A 22655-nucleotide genomic window follows, 5' to 3' on the forward strand; every position below is an offset into this window, starting at 1 on the left:
TATCCGAACACCCCCAACGACTAAAATACTAAAAAATAATACATGCGAAGTCGTCGAGCGTCCAAAGAACACAAAAGTGGTAGGAAATCGTGTCGTCCTATGCAATAAATACGAGCCTAACAGTAAAATCGACCGTCGGAAGGCCAGAATAGTAGCGCGTGGATTTTCGCAGTGTTACGGGGTCGACTTTAACGAAACTTTCGCTCCGGTTGCACGTTTACAATCAATTAGAATTGTGGCTGCTCTTGCAGCTGAATATAATATGAAAATCCATCAAATAGATGTGACGTCAGCCTACTTGAACGGCAAACTAGAAGAAGAAATTCTTATAGAAGTTCCCCGTTGCGTCGATAAGGCCCTAGATATTTTAGCCGAAACCGAGAGTGGCGATTATAGTATAAAAACGAAAGCTATCGAAATGAAGCGAAATTTAAGAAATGGAGCTAAGGTTTGCCTATTGCGAAAAGCTTTATACGGTTTAAAACAAGCTGGTCGTAGCTGGCATTGTCGCTTGGATGAGGAGTTGAGAGCATTCGGGTTAATTCCGAGCGGGGCTGATCCGTGTTTGTATTATCAGGGGCGATAACCCCCTCATCCTTCTCATCGACGACTACATGGACCTAGAGAGAACGAACGATGGATATTCAAGATACAACCCGTTATTAGGAAAATGGTAAGCATCTTCTGTCTCGTCAGAGATCTCGCCGATATTCGATCCAGTACGAAAAAGGACAAGGATAGAAGAAACGTCCTTGTTTCAAAGAGAAGATAATCTACGCATCCCAACTCCCGAAGCTCAAGAAGCACCGTCACAACCTGAAATCCCTGTTGAACAATTATCGACGAACGATATAATAAATTCTAGTCCTAAAAAATTATGGTGAAATGTTAAATAGAAAACGACGACAAAATTCAAATTTGCAAATTAAAGAAGTTTATGAACCATTAGATTTAATTTAACTTATGAAAGAGTCTAAAATAGGAAAATTTTGTAGCCAATATAGTGGTCCACACAAAGTTGTAGAAATCTTGCCGAATAGAAATACTAATTGGAGGTAATCTACGTATAGTACACACTAACAAATTGAAAATTGCACATGTAAGATCTAAATTTAATTAACAAATAACGGTACAATTAACAATAATGCCACATATGTATTACGTATCAACGAATGTTCATTAGACTTTAAAATTCCAGTACCAAGACAAGGTAAATTCTCAGAAATTTCTTGGAATTCAACGAACCAATGGATGATGTCATTCTACCAAATCACGACGAACCTCGCTGAAGCCTACCACAATCAAAGCCGTTATCTGTATCCGATGAGACGACTCGACAACTTCCGTGATGGTAGCAGATAGTTGTTGAGTGTCATGAAAACATCAGAACCACATTTCGAAACGTACCAGTAGAAAAGAGCATCCTATATAGCAACGATAAAAATAGCATCTATAGAATACGATATAATAGAGAAGTAAAATTCGCCCCAGGAGTTCATTCGCATTAACTTGATTAATTATATCAAAGATAATTTATTATTTTTGATTAAAGAGAAATAAGATTTTTGAATATTCTAACTATTTAAATTACTGTCCTAAATAAAATATAATGTTTTAAATAATCTATGAGGTTCACAAAATTCGAAAATGTCAAAATTACTTAAAAAATATTGTCATTCCGAAACTAGTCTCGAACGCATTTCCGAAACTCGATCAAGCCCAAATTATGCAAATAACTTCATTTCACATAGAAACAATGTTAGCGAGAAGGATTTTTTCAAATTGGAATGTTACGACCCGAAATATTGCGAAGAATGTATTGCACTGTTATATAAACAATATAAACATTTACCATTTCTGTCTTTTTTAAAAACGTTTACAAAACCTCCAATAAGAATGAAAAATTACTTTCCTGACCGAGTCTTTTCCATACTTCAACCTAAACCAATGCAGTGTCTCACAATCAGTGATAGTACCAAATTGCAGGTTCGAAATACACAGCGTTCGTATTCAAGCACATAATATACAACGCGATTTCATTTCACAAGAATAACTGCGATAAATACTGTCCGATATAAATCACAGACCTGTTTAAACCAATAACACTACTATGAAAAACCTCAGAAATAAGTTTATTAATTGCATTAACTCTGTAATACTATAAATTCTTGAGTTTGCTCGAAAAGATTCGACATACCTACTTTTTAACTTTGCAGCTTACTTAATAGACAACAACAAGGTTATATCCTCGCAAAATTTGCTACAACTAGAAAATCTGCATTATCAATTTCATCGAATGAATGTTCCAAATTGATCATATAAACATGGATTTTTATAAATCTAGAGTATTTGATTTAATCGTGTCAGAATCGGAAGCAGACAGTAAATTGATCAACGTACTCAAGAAAGCAATATCTCTAGTGGCAGTAGGATTTGAATGTAGAAATAAGTAGCAAGGCAATCAATCCTCTGAAGCTGTATTGCTTGTTATCCAAATATGGTTGCAAGTTTTTAACTAATGGAAAGCAACAGCAAATAATGACGTGTAAATAAAAATTACCGATTCAGATTTCAAGTTTGCTTCTACATGACTTTAAGTGCCATTACTGCACAATTTGATTCATAGATAATATACACGACTTCGCACAATCACTTCCGATCCTGTTCACCCCGAGAAGTAAATGTTTCAGACTGTTAACCAAATCCAGGAAAGTTCGGTATATCAAATCTGAAATCCTTGCTCCAAAAGTACATCGAAATTCAGATCAATGTAGTCTTCCTTTTCTTGTTGATTACTTCCGCAATCGCGCCATACAAAGTCTCAAGCAGAAGAACCAGTCTTCGAGATATCTGCTGAACACTGCCGTGAATCTTGGCATGAAAACTGCATCACTCAATCTCCATATTGATCCAATCGGTTTTTGCTGACGATTAAAGCCGTAAATCTTCAAGCAAACAAATTCCTGCTTTCTATATTTCCACTTGAATGTTTAGTAGGAATCGTGCAATCTTGGTATTTTTCATTATGTGATTAATATTTGTTGCCGGTTTATTGAGAATGTATCCACTGCAGGTTACATTTCTGGTTATGTATATCACACTATTTGAAATTTTGGAACCAAATTTCGAAATACTTTGGAAATTGAGGTTGATAGTTGTGTCCATGCTTTGTGAAAATGGCTATATTTACCTATAATTAATATCGAAAGATATGAGATAATTAATAGCCCAGCCATAGTTGTCTTCGACTACTGAAACCAAGCTGCAGTAGTATCATTAATGCATTTCGAATAATTTGGTTTCGATGAATAACATAAGATATTATATTATAACCATTACAGAAACACATTTAGTTATTTCGGGCGCGTAGAGTACAAGAAATGACCTGCAAACTACCAAGAATGCACAGCTCTGCAGTAATAAAAAATGGAGTATTCTCAATCTGAATGTTCCATTTAATGCAACTCTTCATTTGTGGTGAAATTAGATGTTGGCGATTCCGTTGCTGATTCCGAATATTGGAAATTTGTCAAGCAACAACCCGACCCAACTATAAAGTTTCCAATACAGATCCAGTACGCTGAAGAAAATAGTCTCGTGTGTCTAAAATCAAATCGATCAATTTTAAATCGCCAGTCGATTACCTCCTCTTTACTGGTATCACTTGGATCGATGCATAAGAATTCTAGCGCGACCATTATTTATTTTCCGTCGTTTCCCATGCAACGTTGTTCGTTAGGGCATTGCCATCGTACACTGTAACGAACATTCAGTTCTGCTTAGTCTTCAATATTCACAACGAAATAAATAGGCCCTCACACCGCGACCGTGGTTAGTTTTCATTTGTCATCTCAGTTATCAGCTACTGTTACGTAGATACATATAGTTACGCTTGTAATTCTTCTCTGCTCTTGAGCGCGCAATTCACATTACGCTTGTAATACTTTTGCGCTTGCAGCCTAGCTTCGCTACAATCGATTGCGCTTGCAAATTTCGATACAGCTTTATAGCCATAAATTGATCGCTTAATCGTATCATTCATGACCTTCACGACACATCATCACATTTCATCATTCTATTGTATATCATCTATAACCTCCTCTGTACCAATCTTATTGGTTAAAACATATTTAGCGTTATTACACCAGCGTTTTTTACCATACAGTCCACTATCCAATTCATCCTTCCAATCCTTCCTCCAATTCATTCTTCCCAACGAAAAGATACATTTGCAACATATTTGGAAATTTGAGAAGAATAACAAACTAGTAATTTTGGAAATTGTCGAACATTTAACTTATTTCTGCACTTTATGAGCCTTCCTGGGTACTACATATTTCCAAAACTTCATCCTCCGGTTACGTAAATACATACAACTGTGAGATGTAGATGGTTCATTCTATTATATAATATTTCACATAAAACATTATGATTCAGATTCTGATAATACTCTACATTGATGTTTAAACCCACGATTTAAAAAAGTGATGAAAAAAGTGATGTCAATTTTGCAGGTTGTCTTCGCTATAGTAAGCATGAAAGTAGTATAATAATACTTTACTATCCACACTTTAATTATGCATGCTTCGTACTCAAGCCGCTATATGCACTATTCAGATTTGACGAGGAGATGACTATAAACAGTGCGGGCATGTTCGTCGCAAAAGTCTTCTCGTTAGCTTTAAACTATACGATAGTAGGAGTTATGAATTGTACATTAAACTTAATATAACAATTTGCGTTCAAATTTTTTCGAGCAAACTTATTATCATACATACAAATACACTGTATGTTACCGTGTTCGTTTGAACAGTTCAAACAGATATATGTATAATTCTTATAGTTCAATACTGTGCATAGTACAAACAGAATTAAGTCTCATTACGAATTGATAGAATTAAGAATTAACTTTCCTACCTCGAGTATAATGATATAAAAAAATGATCACGTTTTCAGCTGGCATTTATGCATTACTATCCTACAAATGTAAGTTTCATAAATAACGCTAAATATTTATTACTAAAAATAACATCAGATTAAATAAAACTAATGAAAACAAACACTATGTGGCATTACAACATAGTATAATATAAAGAGTATTTTCCCGAAACTACAGAGATTTAAATTATTATATTATCATTAAAAAGAATTTTCTCAGCTACTTTTAAAGTACACCTATGAGATTTATTATGTGTACAACATTATTTAAAATACCAAAATTATGAAATCCTTTTTCGAAAATCATCGGTTAGTGTGAAATTGGTTTAGCCAAGTGTATATAAACCAGTGTATTACAAAAGATGAAAAGTAACATTCTCTATTATTCCGAAAATGTCTAGTCATATAAGTCAACATAATAAAAAACATGGAGAAACACTTAGGCGTGTTTCGTCCAAATTTTAATAGGAGTTTGTAGACAAATGTTTTATTTTATTTTCTTCTCATAGTTATTCTGGGGTTTTAATAATGTCAAGTAGAAAGTTGATTAAAGTCATAGAAAATGCTCACTGGAAGTGTGACATACGAAGAACATTCCTGACATATTTTTCATAGCTTATCTTCCACATACTTTAAATTCGCTCAAGAATAATTATTCTGCCACAGGAAAAAAACGTCGAACATAACGTCGAAAACGTGGGAATTTAAGACAGCGTTAAATTCATTTAAGTCATCCACAACCCACACTCTCAATGAGAGCCAAACGTCCAAATAGCGAAATAACCAAATCGACGACCCAAGCATCTTTTGCAAACGCAATTCAATAGATGAAACTGTGATAACAGCGAAGCCAAGATTAGAAGAAACAATGATGCAAACTCCACTCATCTACAATCTCCCAGGAGCCTCATCTACGCCATTACATCTACCAATAATCTCACTTGCCAAGATCAGTGAACCAAGTATAACTTAGTCTATACCTGATTACGAATCTAAATCCCAGGAGAACAGCAGTTCAACTGATGGAGACGAACCAGATATTAGCCCAGTTTTGCCACAACCTACGAACACGGATAACATTGTCACACCAGTAGATGAAATTCGATGAAAATTAATAGAAGAAGCTCGCAGTAGATTAATCGCAGGTCACGAGGGTGTAACGGAAACCTTAAATCAATTAACCCTTTCAGTACTACCGCCGCCTATTCGCGGCATTCACGGAAAGTTATGTGGGCACTTTATGTGGGCACCGTTAACAGCACCAACGGAAAGTTATGTGGGTATGATTACTCTCTATAGTACACATTACTTTACTAATCTGTGTTTAAAATTCCCGGCTGTTCTAATCGTTCCATTATAATATATAATTAGTAACAGTCAACAGCGTGCCTTAATTATATATGTTTTATAATATATAGATAAGCTACGAAAAACAAATTGGAATGTTTGCTTATATCGTTAATTTTTTTAATGTATAACTTACAATTTGCATTTAGTTCCCTTCAGGATAAGTGTAAAACGCTTGAAAGGAGAACAATGGATAAAGGAAATCATTGATTCCAAAAGAGATTCTGATGAAGAAAATCAATATAATTTAGCATTTCGCAAAAGGAGGAACAATCGAGCACGTGTACTTAGCACCTCGGTATCTGAAGAAGCAGTAGAGCCTGAAGTACGAATTGATACTCCTTCTAGCATCAAATGGACATCAAAGAAGCTTAGTCCAAAAATTCATGATTTTACGCCACATCATTCGGGAGTAGTAGGGAACAATTTAAATCGTTCGTCGAGAATTTTGGACTACTTCAGACTGCTTTTTTCTAAAGATTTAGTTAAATTTATTGTGCAAAAAACAAACTATTACCGGTGTCAACAGCTCAAAAGAGATCACTTGAACGCTTCAGAAGTGATGGAAGTGGATGAATTATATTGTTTTATTGCTGCGTCGTTATTAATGACGCGAACCAAAAAGCTATCCTTAAATGAAAATTGGTCTAAAGATAAGTTTCTCCGAAGCGATATTTTCAGTAAAATTATGAGTAGAGATCGCTACTTTTCATTATTGAAAATGTTGCATTTTACGGACATAGTCGGCCACACTGCCGATCGTTTACACAAAATAAATGAAGTAGTGGAAATGCTACGAACATCTTTTTATCAATGCATTTCAGCCATACCAGCGGTTGTGTATAGACGAAAGTCTACTCCTCTACAAAGGCCGTCTCTCGTTTAAACAATATATTCCCTCGAAGAGGAGTAGGTTTGGCATAAAATCATTCCTACTTTGTGACTGCAAGACGGGTTATATCCAAGATATAATCATTTATTGTGGGGCTAGTGCTACTGTAGCTACCGAATATCAATATATTGGAAAGCCAGGGAACATTGTAATGTCGCTTTTGCAACCTTTTCTAAACAAAGGCCATTGGGTTGGCAACTAAGACTACAATATTTATCTGGATAACTGGTTTTCCAGTCCCATATTGTTCAACCTACCCCACGAAAAAAGTACGAACGCTTGTGGCACTGTGCAAAGAAGACGGAAAGAGATGCTTAAAATAACTGATAAATTGAAAAAAGGAAAGGCAGTGTTCCGCTCATCTGAAAATCTGTTTGCAATGAAATGGTTTGATAGAAAGAAATTTTATATGCTTTTCACTATCCAAACCGCAGAATTTGCAGAAGTACCTAAGAAGTCAAGAAAAAATGAAATTGTTCTAAAGCCCAAATGCGTAATAGATTATAACTCTTCAATGGGTACAATCGATAAATCAGATATGGTGATAATTACTATCGATGCAACTCGCGCAAAAGTTTAAAGTGGTATCGCAAATACTTTTTCCACTTGATCGACATTTGCGCGTGAAACGCATACTGCCTATATAAGCACACCACAAAAAAACAAATCCCAATGGCGAAATTTCACCTTCAGTTGATTAAGGAAATATTAGAAAAATAACACAAGAATCATGAATATCATCGGTGCAGCAAGTCAGGAAGTAATTATCCCACAAGGCTCACAGGGGGACATTTTCCTTCGATATATCAGTCGGGGAAAAAAGATCGAAAACGAAGATGTGTTGTATGTGCGGCTGGTGGTGTCAGACGTGAATCCAAGTATCAGTGCGAACAATGTAATGCGGGCTTGCGCGTTTCCCCTTGTTTCGAAAACTATCACACCAAGTTACACTATTAGTTTTGTCGTTGATTATATTTCACTATTAGTTTTATTATTTATTATGTTACACTATTAATTTTGTTATTTATTTTAATTTTGTAATATTGGACCATATTATTTATATCAATGCCATTTACATTAATTAATGTACTGTAAAGAAAAAGATATGATTTTAGAACGTTAAGCGCCATGCCTGTTTTGTCTGTCCTTTCGTCTGATCCGCGAGATAAGATACCGTCGAAATCGGTTTTCTGCCGAGGATTGGTTTAGGTTACGACAAAGCAGTATAAACATTTTAGAAATGTTTTTCAAACACGTTAAATTCCGCGTCAGTCACCGATGTCGCGGTCCGAATGAAAAGTTTAGTGTCAATCACGCTCGAGATTTCTATGAATGCCGCAAAACATGTTTTCGCGGTTTACGCTGTCGGACAGTGCAACCACTCTTGCGAAAAACTTCCTCGTTCCACGAATGTATAACCGCGGCCAGGTCCTCCGTACCGAAAGGGTTAAAAGAAAAATATCACTGCCCCGAAATGAGAAAAGATTCACAAGAATTCATTCGTTCACTTATCAGAACAAAACCCGTCAACCCGTGATTATTACGGACACATCTCTGGAACCTTTTGACGAACTTGCCATCGACACATTTGGACTACTTCCAAAAACAATCAATGGAAATCGCTACATTTTAACTATGCGAGACAATTTAAAAAAGTATTGGTTAGCAGTTGCTTTATCAGATATTAAAGCCATGATAATAGCTGACGCGTCCGCGAGTCATTTCATTGCAATACGTGAGACACCAAAATCCATTTCGATAGATGAAAACACTAGTTTCTTGGGAAACTAATGCTACATGTTGCCGAGATGGATCGTTAAAAAGGAGCCATATATTGTATTAACAGAACATCTAAAACAATACATCGAGTCATATGAAGAATGGGACCTCTACTTACCATTTGCCATGATTTCATATAAATACCTCCGTCCACGAAGCTACGAATTTCACACCCCACGAATTAATCTTCGGGAATTACGATAAGTGAGCTAATCCGACATAACTTATGGTGGAGTAATACGTCCATGTGTAAAAAGAACCTGAAACAAGTAAATTCGATCCACGTTACATCGGGCCATACGAGATAGCAGATGTCGGATATAAATAATGCAATTTTAAAAACAGATGCGACCGGACACCTAATCGCGAAACATCAGGATAAATTAAAACACTCCTTCGTCTTCGATAGTTCGTCCGACACAAATTAAAAATTGGAATCACTTTCAGGATGAAGTAAATCCCGCTGATTATCCAGAGGTGCACGAGGATCTCTTAATATGCCAATGTATACGGAAAATGCAACTCGTGTTTGAAGCTGAAGAATACAAATTGTGTGAAAAATGTTGGTCTCGAGTGGCAGCAGAAGAAAGAGAATTATTTCCTGAAGGCTGCTGGCATACCATCGCAGGAAACCACAGAAGTGAGGCAGATTGTCATTGTGAAGGATATGGTTCTGTAATCCTGGAAACATCAAACGCTAGTCGATGCCGAGAATGCATCGAAGAATACATATTTCGAAATGTAACTGGAGACATTACAGTAATTAAAAAATGGCAAGGCCATTGATGTGGTTACTCAGTGGTAGCATCATGACCATTGACAGCAACACACGCACATATATACTGCAAATAATTAATTTATACAAGCAGGAGAGTCATCGGATGAGAGCATTAATACTTTTGAAGAAATACTTCAATGTAGCAAGGAAAAAAATGTAGACCTTATATTTCATTGTGGAGATTTATTTCACGATGCGAAACCAACAACTTCTGATGAATTAAAATGTATGGAATTGTTAAATAAATACTGTATGGGTCCCAGGTTAGCAAGATATGATAATATCAATATAAGATGGTATTTGAAGTACGACAAATATTAATGATTGTTTTTTCATCAGAGCAATTAACATCCAATTTTTGAGCGAGCCAGAATTAACATTCCCACACTGTACCTTTAAAACTGTAAATTTTTAGGATCCAAATTTTAATATTGACATGCTAATATTTTCCATTCACGGGAAAAACGACCATCCAAGTAAGAAATATAATATCAATAGTTTAAGTACAGTGATTTTTCAACATTGATTCAGCCATTAGTAATTATAATCAAAATTATAGGTTGTGGAATAAATGGGCCAAATGGACTTGTTGTCTGTGTCTGGTTTCATAAATTATTTTGGAAAATGGACAGCCACCCCTAAAATGATCATTCCTCCACTGATGATAAAAATGGGTAATACCCATGTTGCAATTTTTGGTTTAAGCTGCATGAACGATGATAAATTAATACGGATGTTGAACGATTTTAAGGTGAACTTATGAGATCCATATATGTATTGAGAGGTCTTTCCATTTTTTTTTATTGCAAATGATTTTCATTCATAGGTGAAATGCTTTAATTTGTTTGTTTTACATAAAAAACGTGCACCATGTCTTAAACGTGGATATACTTCGGAAGCCCACCTTCCCTCTTTTGTTGACTTTGTCGTGTGGGGAGGGGAATAGGAATGTTGTATCACACACGTGTTTAACTCTAAAAGACAATACTACATTTCTCAAACAGGTATATTTTTAGATTTATTTATTAATTATGATGCATGAAAAATAAGAAACTACTGCTTAAGAAACGCACTTACAGATTGCGATTTCTTTATGCGAAGGCGAATCAAAGGCCAAACACATTGTCATACTTAGCGTAAACGGTAATAAGTTTAAGTTGAAGAAATTGAAATTAAAAACCGTTAGACCATTTGTGTTTGACACTCTGGTCCTTAATGATACAAATATAAAAAGTAACAATGATAGATTGCTATCAGAATCAGTTTTTAATATCGTCGACCGACGCATAGAAAATGAATTGATTCCTAGTACCGCGGAACAATTGTCAAATCATCCGAAGCAACCGGTCTTGCCGTATATTCGATTGAAAGTAATTTACTTGAAAGATAAAGAACGGTTCGATTCGACCAGGTAAGATTCTATTAGTATATTAACGAATACAAGTAATATGTGTATTTTAGATTGGCACAGAAATATTGTGATAAAGTTGCTAATTCTCACGAATTAATTGTATTCTGTAAAACAAGAAGTTCCGGTAAGTACTCCAGGATACGACTGACATTATGAGCTATACTGAGGTAAACAAAAATTGCGATATTCTACAAGGTGCTCGAAGGTAAAATTTGTGTTTGGTTTTTTAACTAGGAGAATTAAGGTTTTGTGGAAACCACATACAAGCAAAACTAAAAGGACACCAGTTTGGTTGAAAATAAAAACCTATGAACAATACTAACAGTGAATGATCTAAATAAAGCATTAGGTAAATTTGTTAACAAAAATAACACTAACGCTTTTAATAACCTACAGAGGTCAAGCATATACAATGTAATATTTCAAAATATTGATTTGCCATTATAAGCTCGATTGTATTGTTACAATTAATTCTTTACATATAGTCGTGAAATAAAAGAACTTGTGCTATGTTTGGAAACTACTGAAACAACTGCAGATATTGGAAATATCAGGAAAGAAATTAAAAATTATTGTGATAAGAGAAAGGAGGAAGCACAAAAAGAAAAGACAGAAGTATATGTATACTTGCAAACAAACTCATTTAAAAATGATAATATATTATCAGATTTGACAGATTGGATAATCGCATGCTATTTTATAGATGCAAACATTATTTGCTAATAGACCGGTAAAACCCTTCAATAATGACGAGATAATAGTTATTGTCAGTAGTAGTAACGATGAAGAAGAAGCGGAAAAAACAGATAAAGCTAATGGCAGTGGAGCATGTAACAAAAGCAAAGAAACCGATAAAAATAATGAAAATCATAAAAGTTCTGTTGGTATAACATCTGAGAGGTAATTTACTTCAACTCAAAAACAGACAACAGCGCAGGTACATCATCGAACTCTATTAAACGATTCACAGTTTATATGCATAGGTCTTTGATTTACTATTAACCATGACATTTTATCATTTGCTACAGGATGAAGCATTGGGCGGTGATGTAATAAAGAAAATAAATTGAGGGAAGCCTAATAAAATACGGTTCCTACGCAATTTCGATTCCAATTTAGATTAGTTTGTCCAGGTCCGAATCCTTGTTTATACACTACTTGTAAAACATTATATTAAACAAATACTTTTCATTAAATCTTGAAATATTTGATAATATATAATATATATTATATATAATTCGGACATTCAAGTTGCAACAAAAAAAAATACATACTATAAACAAATCTTAAAATCGTATAAAATAGAGATTTAAAAACGACATCAATCTTAAATAAATACTAATGACAGAACAACTAGTACAAGAACTAGTAAAACACCGTTTATCTGGACTGTGTTTATCCAACATAGTAACCCGTTACCAACAATTGGATGTCAGGAACGATGCTCCTCTTATCCAACTCCAGTCTACGCGACATACATACAACACACTGTTTTTGTTTCTTAGTTAGAAATTCTAGCATAGTCTTCCTGCATAGAATGTAAGATAAGTAACGATTTAATTCAGTTACTTGTATCTATGTGATTCGTCCAGAAACTATATTCTCATTACGTCTTCACACAAATCAAACGAAAAGAGAAAAAGAGTGGTGCTTTGTATTGAAGAAAAATTTGAAATTAATAGACGCTTCAGAAACAATTAATCTCTTGTCTCGTAAATATAACATTGGTAGATTTACTGTATATATCATAAAAAAATTATAAAGATAACATATTAAAATGCAAAGAAGATGATGCAGCAAACACGAATAGAGGAATAAAAATGAATAACAGCTTCTAAAAGTCGGTGAAAGTAATTCATCTTTGCATGAAAGATCAGATAGCGAACAAACCGTAATCACAAAGTTATATATATAATGTTGCAAGGTGCATTTCACACTGCGTAGAGTGCGATGTAGAAAATGTGATTAAAAATGATGGAAATGATAAAGGATTTCATATTCTTAACGACAATAAAATAATATCTCAAGTTATAGAGGATCAATCTGAAGTGAATGTATAATCAGGTACGCTATACAGTATGTTATACAATACTTACATTAAACAACTTAAGAAACAGTTTCAGATATCTAGAAATAAAGAAATAAATACAAGACATGCCCATAAAGCGACATTTTATTAGAAAATAAGCTTACATATTGCAAAGAAAATATATTAGGAATTGTAGATCTCGATAAGTTACACGCATGCCGAAAATTTCATCGAAATCAGTTAACGCAAGGTCATAGTTACGAGCATTAAACAAATTTTAAAACAGCAACTTTCTCACAATTATTGGACAGAAATATTAAAAATCAGGACAAAACTGCGATTTTTGCGATCTTTAATTGTTTACCGCTTATACCAAAGTCAACCGATTCCGCTGAAATTTTCAACATGCATATAAATTACCGAGATCTACGAAATGCATTTCTTAAATCATCGTTATATATATTTCGTCATATATTATTTTCTTTAATCATTCTAAGCAATAACAAAATTCAAGTTGTTCAGTCCAGTTCTAAGCAAGTTATGGCGTTTTAAAAGTTGTCCGAATATTAATATAAATAAATATGGCCGCGACGCCATATATCCGCAAGAACCGATTGCCCACGTGGAAGACACGTGCTTCCAGTTTCGCAAGCTTTCTCGAGACGCCATATGCGTAACGCACGTGGCGTGTAATAATTTGCACTGGCGAATAATTAGCCCATCCGAGAGAAGGTGTCCGAGCCATTGAAATGTAAATGAAGAAATTCGTACTGATAATGAGACTTACCGAAAAACTGATCAGAAATTCCCAGTTACGAATGCGGCTTCTGGCCGGTCACTAGTCTTGCCATATCTTTGGAACGGTCGCTGCCAGTTGTTGCCAGCACTGTCCTTTATTATTTCGCCTGCTGCCCTATGGTCTTTAGCGGCTATCTTCCTTCATTTCGTATGAATTAATCTCGGCTCGAATTGTCACAGTTACACTTATTTCTTCCAAATACCCAACGCTACGGTCTACGCGACAGTGATCCTCGTTCTCGGCAGATCGCTTCCTCAGCCAGAAACGAGGCATTCCCCACTCCCCAGACTCACGGCTCGGCACGACGCACAAACCCTACGCGCACTCGCCGTTGCTCAGGGCCGGCACCATTCGACTCAGCCCACGCTCCGAGCGTCCTAGATCTCGCGGCATAATTCAGTGACTGTAGAGAATACCGCAACATGTTACAATTTCAAGAAATTTCAGTTTATGCAAATACGATAAGCTCAATAAATGGAAAACCAAGAAAGGAATTGGTTTCTGTAAGAACTTTAAAGGACAAACATCTCGAAAGTGAAAACATGTGACATTCAGTGTTTTTTCTTCCAGCCGCAGAATTTCCTTCTTTCCTGATTTTGTTAAAAGACTTACTAATCACTTTGCAAATAAAGATAAAAAAAATACAAAAATCATGTTTTCCATAAAACAAAAAAATAAATTATTATATTCAAAAAACTCTACCAAATTGCAGAAAAACAGTCTAGACTGAGCCCTCTTATAGCAAACTACGTGTTACATTTAAGATTACTTTTTTTGTCCGTGAAATGTGTATACGCTATACGTGATTGTACTGAACATGTGTAATAAATTATGATACCCAAAGCTCATACAATTTTCGAACTTTAGTATTTACCTAGCACTCTTTATAGTGATTAGATCAGTGCACAGAGATTGACATATAGTAATTAGATGAGTGTGCAGATGATAACTAGAAAAGGCTCAGTAAATGAACCGTTCAGTGCACATATCGCTTAACTCCATAAAAGAAAAAGTTGAGAAACGCGATGAAACGATGTACATTGTTTTCTAAAATTCCTGTTATAATATAGATTCACACATATAATGTAGAGTGCATAAATACAGATATAGCTTTCATCTGACGCTGTATAAAATTAATAAGAAAGAATAGCCAAAAAATAATCGTCAGTAATGTTACAGCTTTTATGTGACTGGTGGAGTTAATCAATTTGGCAACTGAAAAAAAGTAGTAAAGTTAAATTCAGTCTTTAAATTTTTAAGTTTTTTATTACAGAAAAAGTTAGTTATTATATATTTTTATTACAGCTTTTGCATAAACATGAATGTTCACAGTTCTGTTATATTATATTATTTGTAATTAATTCATCAGAAATATTATAAATAATGTCTTCTTCATCAGCTGGATGTGAGGATTCGTCATTTCGATTTGTTGTCAAGTTTTTATAGTAATCATGTTCAACAGGAGGAATGTATTTTAGCAGGTCCATCATGTCTCTCCATTTTTCCCTTGTCACAGTTCTGCCTTTAGGATATAATAAAGGCTGATATATATTTTTCAAACTTTGCGGTCTACCTGATACAGATTTTCTTAAATTAATGGCTTTAAATTCTGTATCTTCATTATAATCACATTTGAATTGTATGAGATGGGGTTTGGACCTTTCTAATTTTATCCAGCGTATTTTAAGCCAATTTACTGGAAAGCCTGTGACGGTCACTTTTCTGTTAATGATTGATTGTTCTAAAGGTTTTGTTGAAAAAATATCTTGGTGGGTCATTTGGATTAGATGAAATGGAGCTTTCTTTTTACATGTTTTGATTATATTGTACCAATCATCTGGTGAAAAAATGTTTTGATTTTTTTTCGCACGTGACTCAATAATGGCAAAATCTGAGTCATTAGGCAAATAGCTGTGCCCACTTACCAAAAATTTCATTTCAATTGACTCAGCTCTTATTTCCGTACTCTGAACAAGTTTCAATAAACTTAAGACAGTTTTAATATTTCTGTTTTGCCCGGTACACGAATCCGAATATGTTATTATTTTTTCAAAGTTTGTAGCGTAAGTCTTTATGTACTTTATTAGACAAGATGAAATTTCTTGAGACCCACGAGATCCTTCAGTTTCTGGCCAAACAAACATGTGGCTTATATTTTTAATGAATTCATGACATCCGAAATTATAAACATATAAATTACGCTTATAATAAGCTACGGATGTGGTCAGCTTGGGAAAGGACAAAGCTTCTTCCAAGTCGAAAGAAAATAAGAAAACTTTTTCTGATGTTGCCATTCGGTCGGCAGCCATTTGGCTGCGAGCCCGTTTAGCCTCTTCTAAGTGAGTTTCCTTTTCAATTTCTGCCATCTTCTTTGCCTCACCGTCTGAGGATTGAATTTTTATTTGCAAAGCATCACAATTTTGACACGTATCCTTTGATGGTTGTTTAAAATGTAAATTAAATTTTGTAGAGAACACATTATAGTAATACTTTTCTTTCACTGGTACTACATTTTCCTTTTCACATTCTGTGACGTATAGTTCACACATCTTCTTAATATTTAAGTCAGGATCTAAATATTGTCGTCTTGGATTATGAGCTCTAGTGTAGTGACTACGGTAGGCTGGAAATAACTTTATATGTTTTATAACACTTGTGTCATCTATTTTATTGCTTGCAACATGGCCTTTGCGCAGATCAAAGATGTAACTTGTTCTTTAGGACAACATTTGTATATCTGCCCATCGCTCACCTGATAAGTGTCTCTAAAATATTTTTTGCAAACGGGAATATCACGTGTGTCTTTTCGAAAGTAATATGTAAAAGAATGTGATATTCGTTCTTTAGTTTCATTCGTGGGGCGCCTTCTTTTTATTTCGTTGACTTTAATATAACCTCTTAAGAAAATATTTTGGTCAAGCTGACTATGTAATCTATAAAATGCCTTCATGGCAGTCTCTCTCTCATTTGAAAAAATTTTTTGGTTGCACTTTTGGCGGCATCTGCATTTTATATCGACAAATGTTTTTGCAGGTATTAAATTTCCTCCCCTATTCCTATATGCCAAACCTTTTGTTCTGTTATGCTTTTGTAAATTTCGTGTCCATTTATCAGGATTACAACTTCTTTTCCTCCCAATCAACGTGTTTGTTGCGAAATTTGTACTGTTGCAATCAGATGAATCCGAGGAAAACGATAAACGTCTTCTTGAACCACACTTTCTGTTAATAAATCGTATTGAAGAACCATCACTGTTTTCGTCATCCACGTTGTTATTAGTCTCACTCATCTTGGTTATAACGGTATAATATTTATTTCTTTAAAAACAATCTGGGAGTAATGATGAAAAGATCAAGAACATATATGTAGGCCGTGCAATAATGGTAAAGTAGACAGTAACAGTCAGCGTGCGAGATCACTGTTATACTAACTACCGTTTGCATTGCGCTTTTTTTTAATCTGTTTGTCGATGCGATTTTATTACCAATATTATTGAGAGGGGGGAAAGCATCTTCGGCTGTTTAAAACAAAGCGTTGATGCATGACAATAAAGCAACGATTACATTAGGGTATGAAGTTAATCAAAATGACTTCTGAAATAAATTACTTATTTTTCAATGGCCAAAAAAATGTTGCCGTTTAATGGTGTTAATTTGTATTATTCAGGGAAGTTATTATAAATATAAAAAGTTATGACTATAGCAAGTGCTTTGACACATAAATTTAAGATTTTTCAAAAAGTGGAGTTAATCGATGTATGCACTGAACGGCTCAAATAACACGCAGTAGTAAACTTTTCATTCTTACAAGGCACAGTAACTCGATCGAAAACTACTATTTATATTTTGTTAAATATTTTATGTTCCTTATATATTTCAATTATAATAAAATTAGTAGTTATGTAAAAGACATCAACATATATGACATCAACAACATAAAAGACATCAACATAGAAAATCATATAATTTATCGAAAACTTTAGACGCCACTTTAATGGGCACAGTAAGTGACATACTAATCCTATCTGGTTATCATACAGAACTGAAAATTAACAGTTATGGACCTATATACATAATATCGATTTTAAATGTCGGCATTCAACTATCACATTTCTCCTTGGTGCTCGAAGACATCGTCGCTACTCGGCAGTTATTTTGTGTGCGTTGAGTTTTTTGTTTCAATTGATGGGTCAAACAGCGCGTTCTAGTCAGCCTGTCGCAGTTACATAAACGGATATAAAGGACATAAAATAGCACGTGTGCATACTTCGAATAAAATATCATTATTTAATTGGATACGCGGTATTGTGCTTTTTGTTTATTTCCATCATTAAACAATGGAAACTGTTTGATGAGAATTTTTGGATTCTCCATAATTCTTTCACGAACTGAAACCGATGTCATAATTGTTTTCAATCTCTGCTTTATGAAGGTATATTCAAGAATGTAAAAGTTTGAATCTTCAAAATTCTGGCAAAAGTTATCCGCAAATCTATTCGTAGCCTTCATATAAAGATAAAGATAAAAGATGAAAATTATATTCAACGCCACGAATAAATACGCTTTGAATAAAAAATGTATGTATTGGAAATGGATGTAAAAAGAAATGTGCACTGATACTTTCTGATAGAAAAATATCTTTACTTCGCGACATGTGAAGAAGCTCAAAGAAGAAGAAACTCAACGAGCTACAGTGCCGGACGAATAGATAGCACACTTTAAAATTAACGTAATTTAGATTTATTTAAGGTAATAGCCGAGATTCTAATACTATATAGATTTGTAAATTACTGTTATGAACATACACAAATAAAATAAAATTACGTTACGCCAGTTTAAACAATTTTACTTAGAAAAAAAGAATTTTTATGGAAATACGGTGGAAAATAATGATGGCATATTTCACTAAGAATTATGTTGCGACTCCATGTAATTCCAAATAAAAAAAAACATGAAAAAAGTGTAAAATAAAATATTTTTTTGTTTAGGATTTAGTTTTCGAGAAAATCGAGATTGAAAATTTGCTAAGCGCTGTACATCGCTTATAGCCGGAAAAGCGTATGTACAAAGCAAGGTTTAAAACCTGGTTTTCTCAAAAACGAAATCCTAAAAAAAAAGAAGTCACTCTATATCTTTTTCATTTCTTTTTTATGAAGAATAACCCGGTGACCGCTTGTATATAGTTTCAGGAATACCCTGTACATATTTTTCAACAGGGTGATGCCGCGAATTTTTTTCTCGAGGATTAATCAGCAAGATCATATCGTTGAAAATTGTTGCGAAAATCATAACCATGCATTATGCAAATGGCAGATAATTTCAAAAGATTGCCGAATGATAAAAATGTATTTAAGATGATAAGAAACAATTAGAACAAAAAACTAATAAAGAAACTTCGTAGATAATGACGACTGTTAATAAGTGGAAAGATGAAGCCACAAAACATTAGGCATTCAATATTATTGCTTGATTTATTGACATACATAATTTTTAGTTAAGTGTGCTAACATTTTGTCCGACTGTATTTGCATAAAAATTCTCTTTTTTTAAATAAAATTGTTTACACTTGCGAAATGCAATTTTATTTCATTTGTGTATGTTTATAGTGGTATTTTGCCAATTTATATAGAAACAGTATTTTAGTTGTAATGTTACATAAATAAAAATTACATTAGTTTTAAAGTATGTTATCTTTTTGTTAGATACTGTATTACCCCGAAATGAAAACTAGAGAGCATAATCGGAAACTTGAGACCAAGCATCCACATATTCGACACTTTCCTATCTTTATTTGAAAAACGATTCTATGAATATTGATTTGTTTTTGTTCTGGAACAATGTAGTTACGTGTTGATAATTAAGTGGTATTTTTATTTGTCGGACAAATTCTCGACTAATAAAATTATTTATTTCAAACACATCGAATAAAGATACTTATTTTATTAGGACCCTCCACAATATTGCATAAAGATGAAGAAATATCTTTTCTTCGTAACGTTTCTATAATTTATTATCTAAATAATGTACAACTCTGCTAGGTTGTCATTTGTTTCGCAATTACAAGATGCAAATGAATTTCAGCATAAATTATACTGCAAAAATATCGTACAGTATTTATGATGAAATAGTTGAAAATGTTAAATGCTAGATGTTTTTAATCGAGTAGTACATATATTTAATCGATCCAAAAGTTTCAGTCATATTACTACGAGATCGATTAATATTGTATTAAAAAATAATGCACCGTCAGACATAATAAAATTCGTTTATTAGAAGTAAGTTAAAAAGATTAAATATTTAAATTATGGAAAAAATTACAACTTAAATTACATTGCACACACACACACACACAGCTACTGCAGTAACTCGAAATTTTATATTATTTTCACGATTCCCTTAGTTTCGTTAATATCATTTAGTCCAAGTAGACTAATAAATATACGATCAAACCCTACCAGAAAATCTGAAAAATTTAAAACACTGATTGCAATAGATTATGTATTGAGGAACAGTCTTTTCTCTATTCCTGCGAAAAAGAAACATATCAATTATTTTTCTTCCTCATTATTTTGAACCACAATTTTCAACAAAGAAGAAGCTGACAAAATTCTTTAATATATTAGGAAAGGTCTATGGTTTATTTAGAAATGGTTTCATAAAAAAGAAACGAAATACGTCGAGATACACCATATGCTGTGCAATGCTTCGAAATTCTCGTTTACGGTAAGCATAGTTTCAGGACAGTCCTGCCGTCCTTGACAGCAATTGCAGGGAATACTATTTTATGGCACCTTCAAGTGGCTTTCTCATTTAGGGTCTCCGACGAGAAGAATCAAGCCGTCAGAGGAATGACTTACAGACGACTCGAGACAATAGATACGAACATGTGTACGCTAGAGGCGAGCAGGACAAGGATGGCTCGCAACATCGAGATCCCATTGAATTAGGAAAGGACGAAAGAAATAGTATAAGCTTCTGATAGAATTGTTCGGTACCTACGAATGCATAGAAACATACGCCGCTTAAGTTATATAATCACTTTTAATGAAAAACAGCGATGTATCATTGACTGTAGTTTTCATAACAGTCTAATAAGATGTTGGATAACCCTTGGATTTGAGGACTGCATTGCATCTGTGTGGCATAAATTCAATTAATCGAACACAAAACTCAGTCGGAATTTCTGACCATATTTTCGTGATTGTTTCCATTAATTTTGCTTTATTGTTAAAAGATCCCATTCCCTTGTGATAAATAACCAATTGTCGGATTTCAAAAGACGTATTTCTTCCTTTTCATCCCATTTTCACAAGTAAAGCGTCTGATATCACCAATAATTTCTGTGGTACCGAGTTCTTACAACGAATTTTTATTTATTTATATACAATATGTGTTAGCGGCGTCGTCAATGTAATACAATATTTTACTCTGGCATCTAAAATGTTGTGTCCGAATATTTTTGCGACGTTAAATTTTGTCACAATCTTGTTTATCGCTTATTATACAAAAGAACATGTGCAATAACTAAACAAAATTTATTTTTCTACTTACTTTAAGAAGTGCTTTATTATATGAGAAAACGATTCAATAATACTGCCATAAACAATAAAAGGGAGCAATAATTTTTCTAATAATATCGTGTCCGAATATTAATGGGAGTCACGTGTATCTATTTAATATAAAGAATGTGAAATAAAACTGTAATAAGAAGTATATACATTCGGGTAAACGATGGAATAAAAAATGCTCAAAAATTACTTTTGCCTATATCTTTATCCGAAATATATTTAAAACATTAAGAACTTAATTTTGAAAAAAATCGAGAAAGAGCAATACTTATGAAAAAAAATTAGCCTCATCGGCGCTCGCACAACGTTCAAAAGACTCGTATCTCGCTCGCTCCATCAACCAACGACGTTGTAATCATAACGAAGATTTTGTATATCACGCATATCATAGTTTCATATCTTGAATTTCGTGTTCCTAGTTAAGTAATCGTTTCTTTAAATGTAAAACCGTTTAATACTGCATAATATACTTATTAAGTGGACAATATTATACTTAACCAAGTTAAGTATGGAGAAAATGTCGAAAGTTTGGTTTTTATTTTTTATAACATTGTTTCACCCCCACAAAAAATCTGGCAGAGATTGCTGACAACATCAGAGATTGCTGCTTTTGGCAATATCCTCCGATAGAATTAAAATGGCGAAGACAAGATGTGTCATTTCCGAAAAATTTGCAACTTTCCGTTTTGTTTTTACGTTCTCTATTTTTTGTGATCACATTTTACGATCGAAAAATCTGAAAAAATTCTCTAACATGTGGCCTGTTATACAAAATGGATCAAATCTTTTTAAAAATTTTAAAATGCCATTGTTCATCAGTTGGTAAATATGAACAAAACTTTGAAACTGTTTTAAGTAATTATATTTAATTACATATTTTGAGGTTAGCAATCTGTTGTTAAGAAGTTAAAAATTTTTAGGTTAAATCACTGCATACTACGTCGACGTATTTTTCGTTTGCTCTCTAATGCGGCTCGGTTTGCGCCGAATGACGTGTTTATGATTAATCTATTAATTTAATCATTTTCCAGTTATTTTACCTTATTATTAATAAAAATATTAATACAACTTCGACAAACACAAAAGTAGACAGCAAATAAAGGATGGATAGCATT

General features: G+C 33.7%; 1 long non-coding RNA gene across 1 annotated transcript; it reads right to left on the minus strand.

Annotated features, from left to right (window-relative positions):
* Window positions 1-5299: 5299 nt before the first annotated feature.
* On the minus strand, window positions 5300-14245 carry LOC143261210 (uncharacterized). Its single transcript, XR_013035398.1, has 2 exons — window positions 13962-14245; window positions 5300-9216 (listed from the first exon to the last, which is right to left on the minus strand). It is a non-coding gene; the product is annotated as an uncharacterized LOC143261210 (long non-coding RNA).
* Window positions 14246-22655: the final 8410 nt, after the last annotated feature.

This window comes from Megalopta genalis, unplaced genomic scaffold (assembly GCF_051020955.1).
Source record: "Megalopta genalis isolate 19385.01 unplaced genomic scaffold, iyMegGena1_principal scaffold0041, whole genome shotgun sequence".
In the NCBI taxonomy this organism is placed as follows: Eukaryota; Metazoa; Arthropoda; class Insecta; order Hymenoptera; family Halictidae; genus Megalopta; species Megalopta genalis.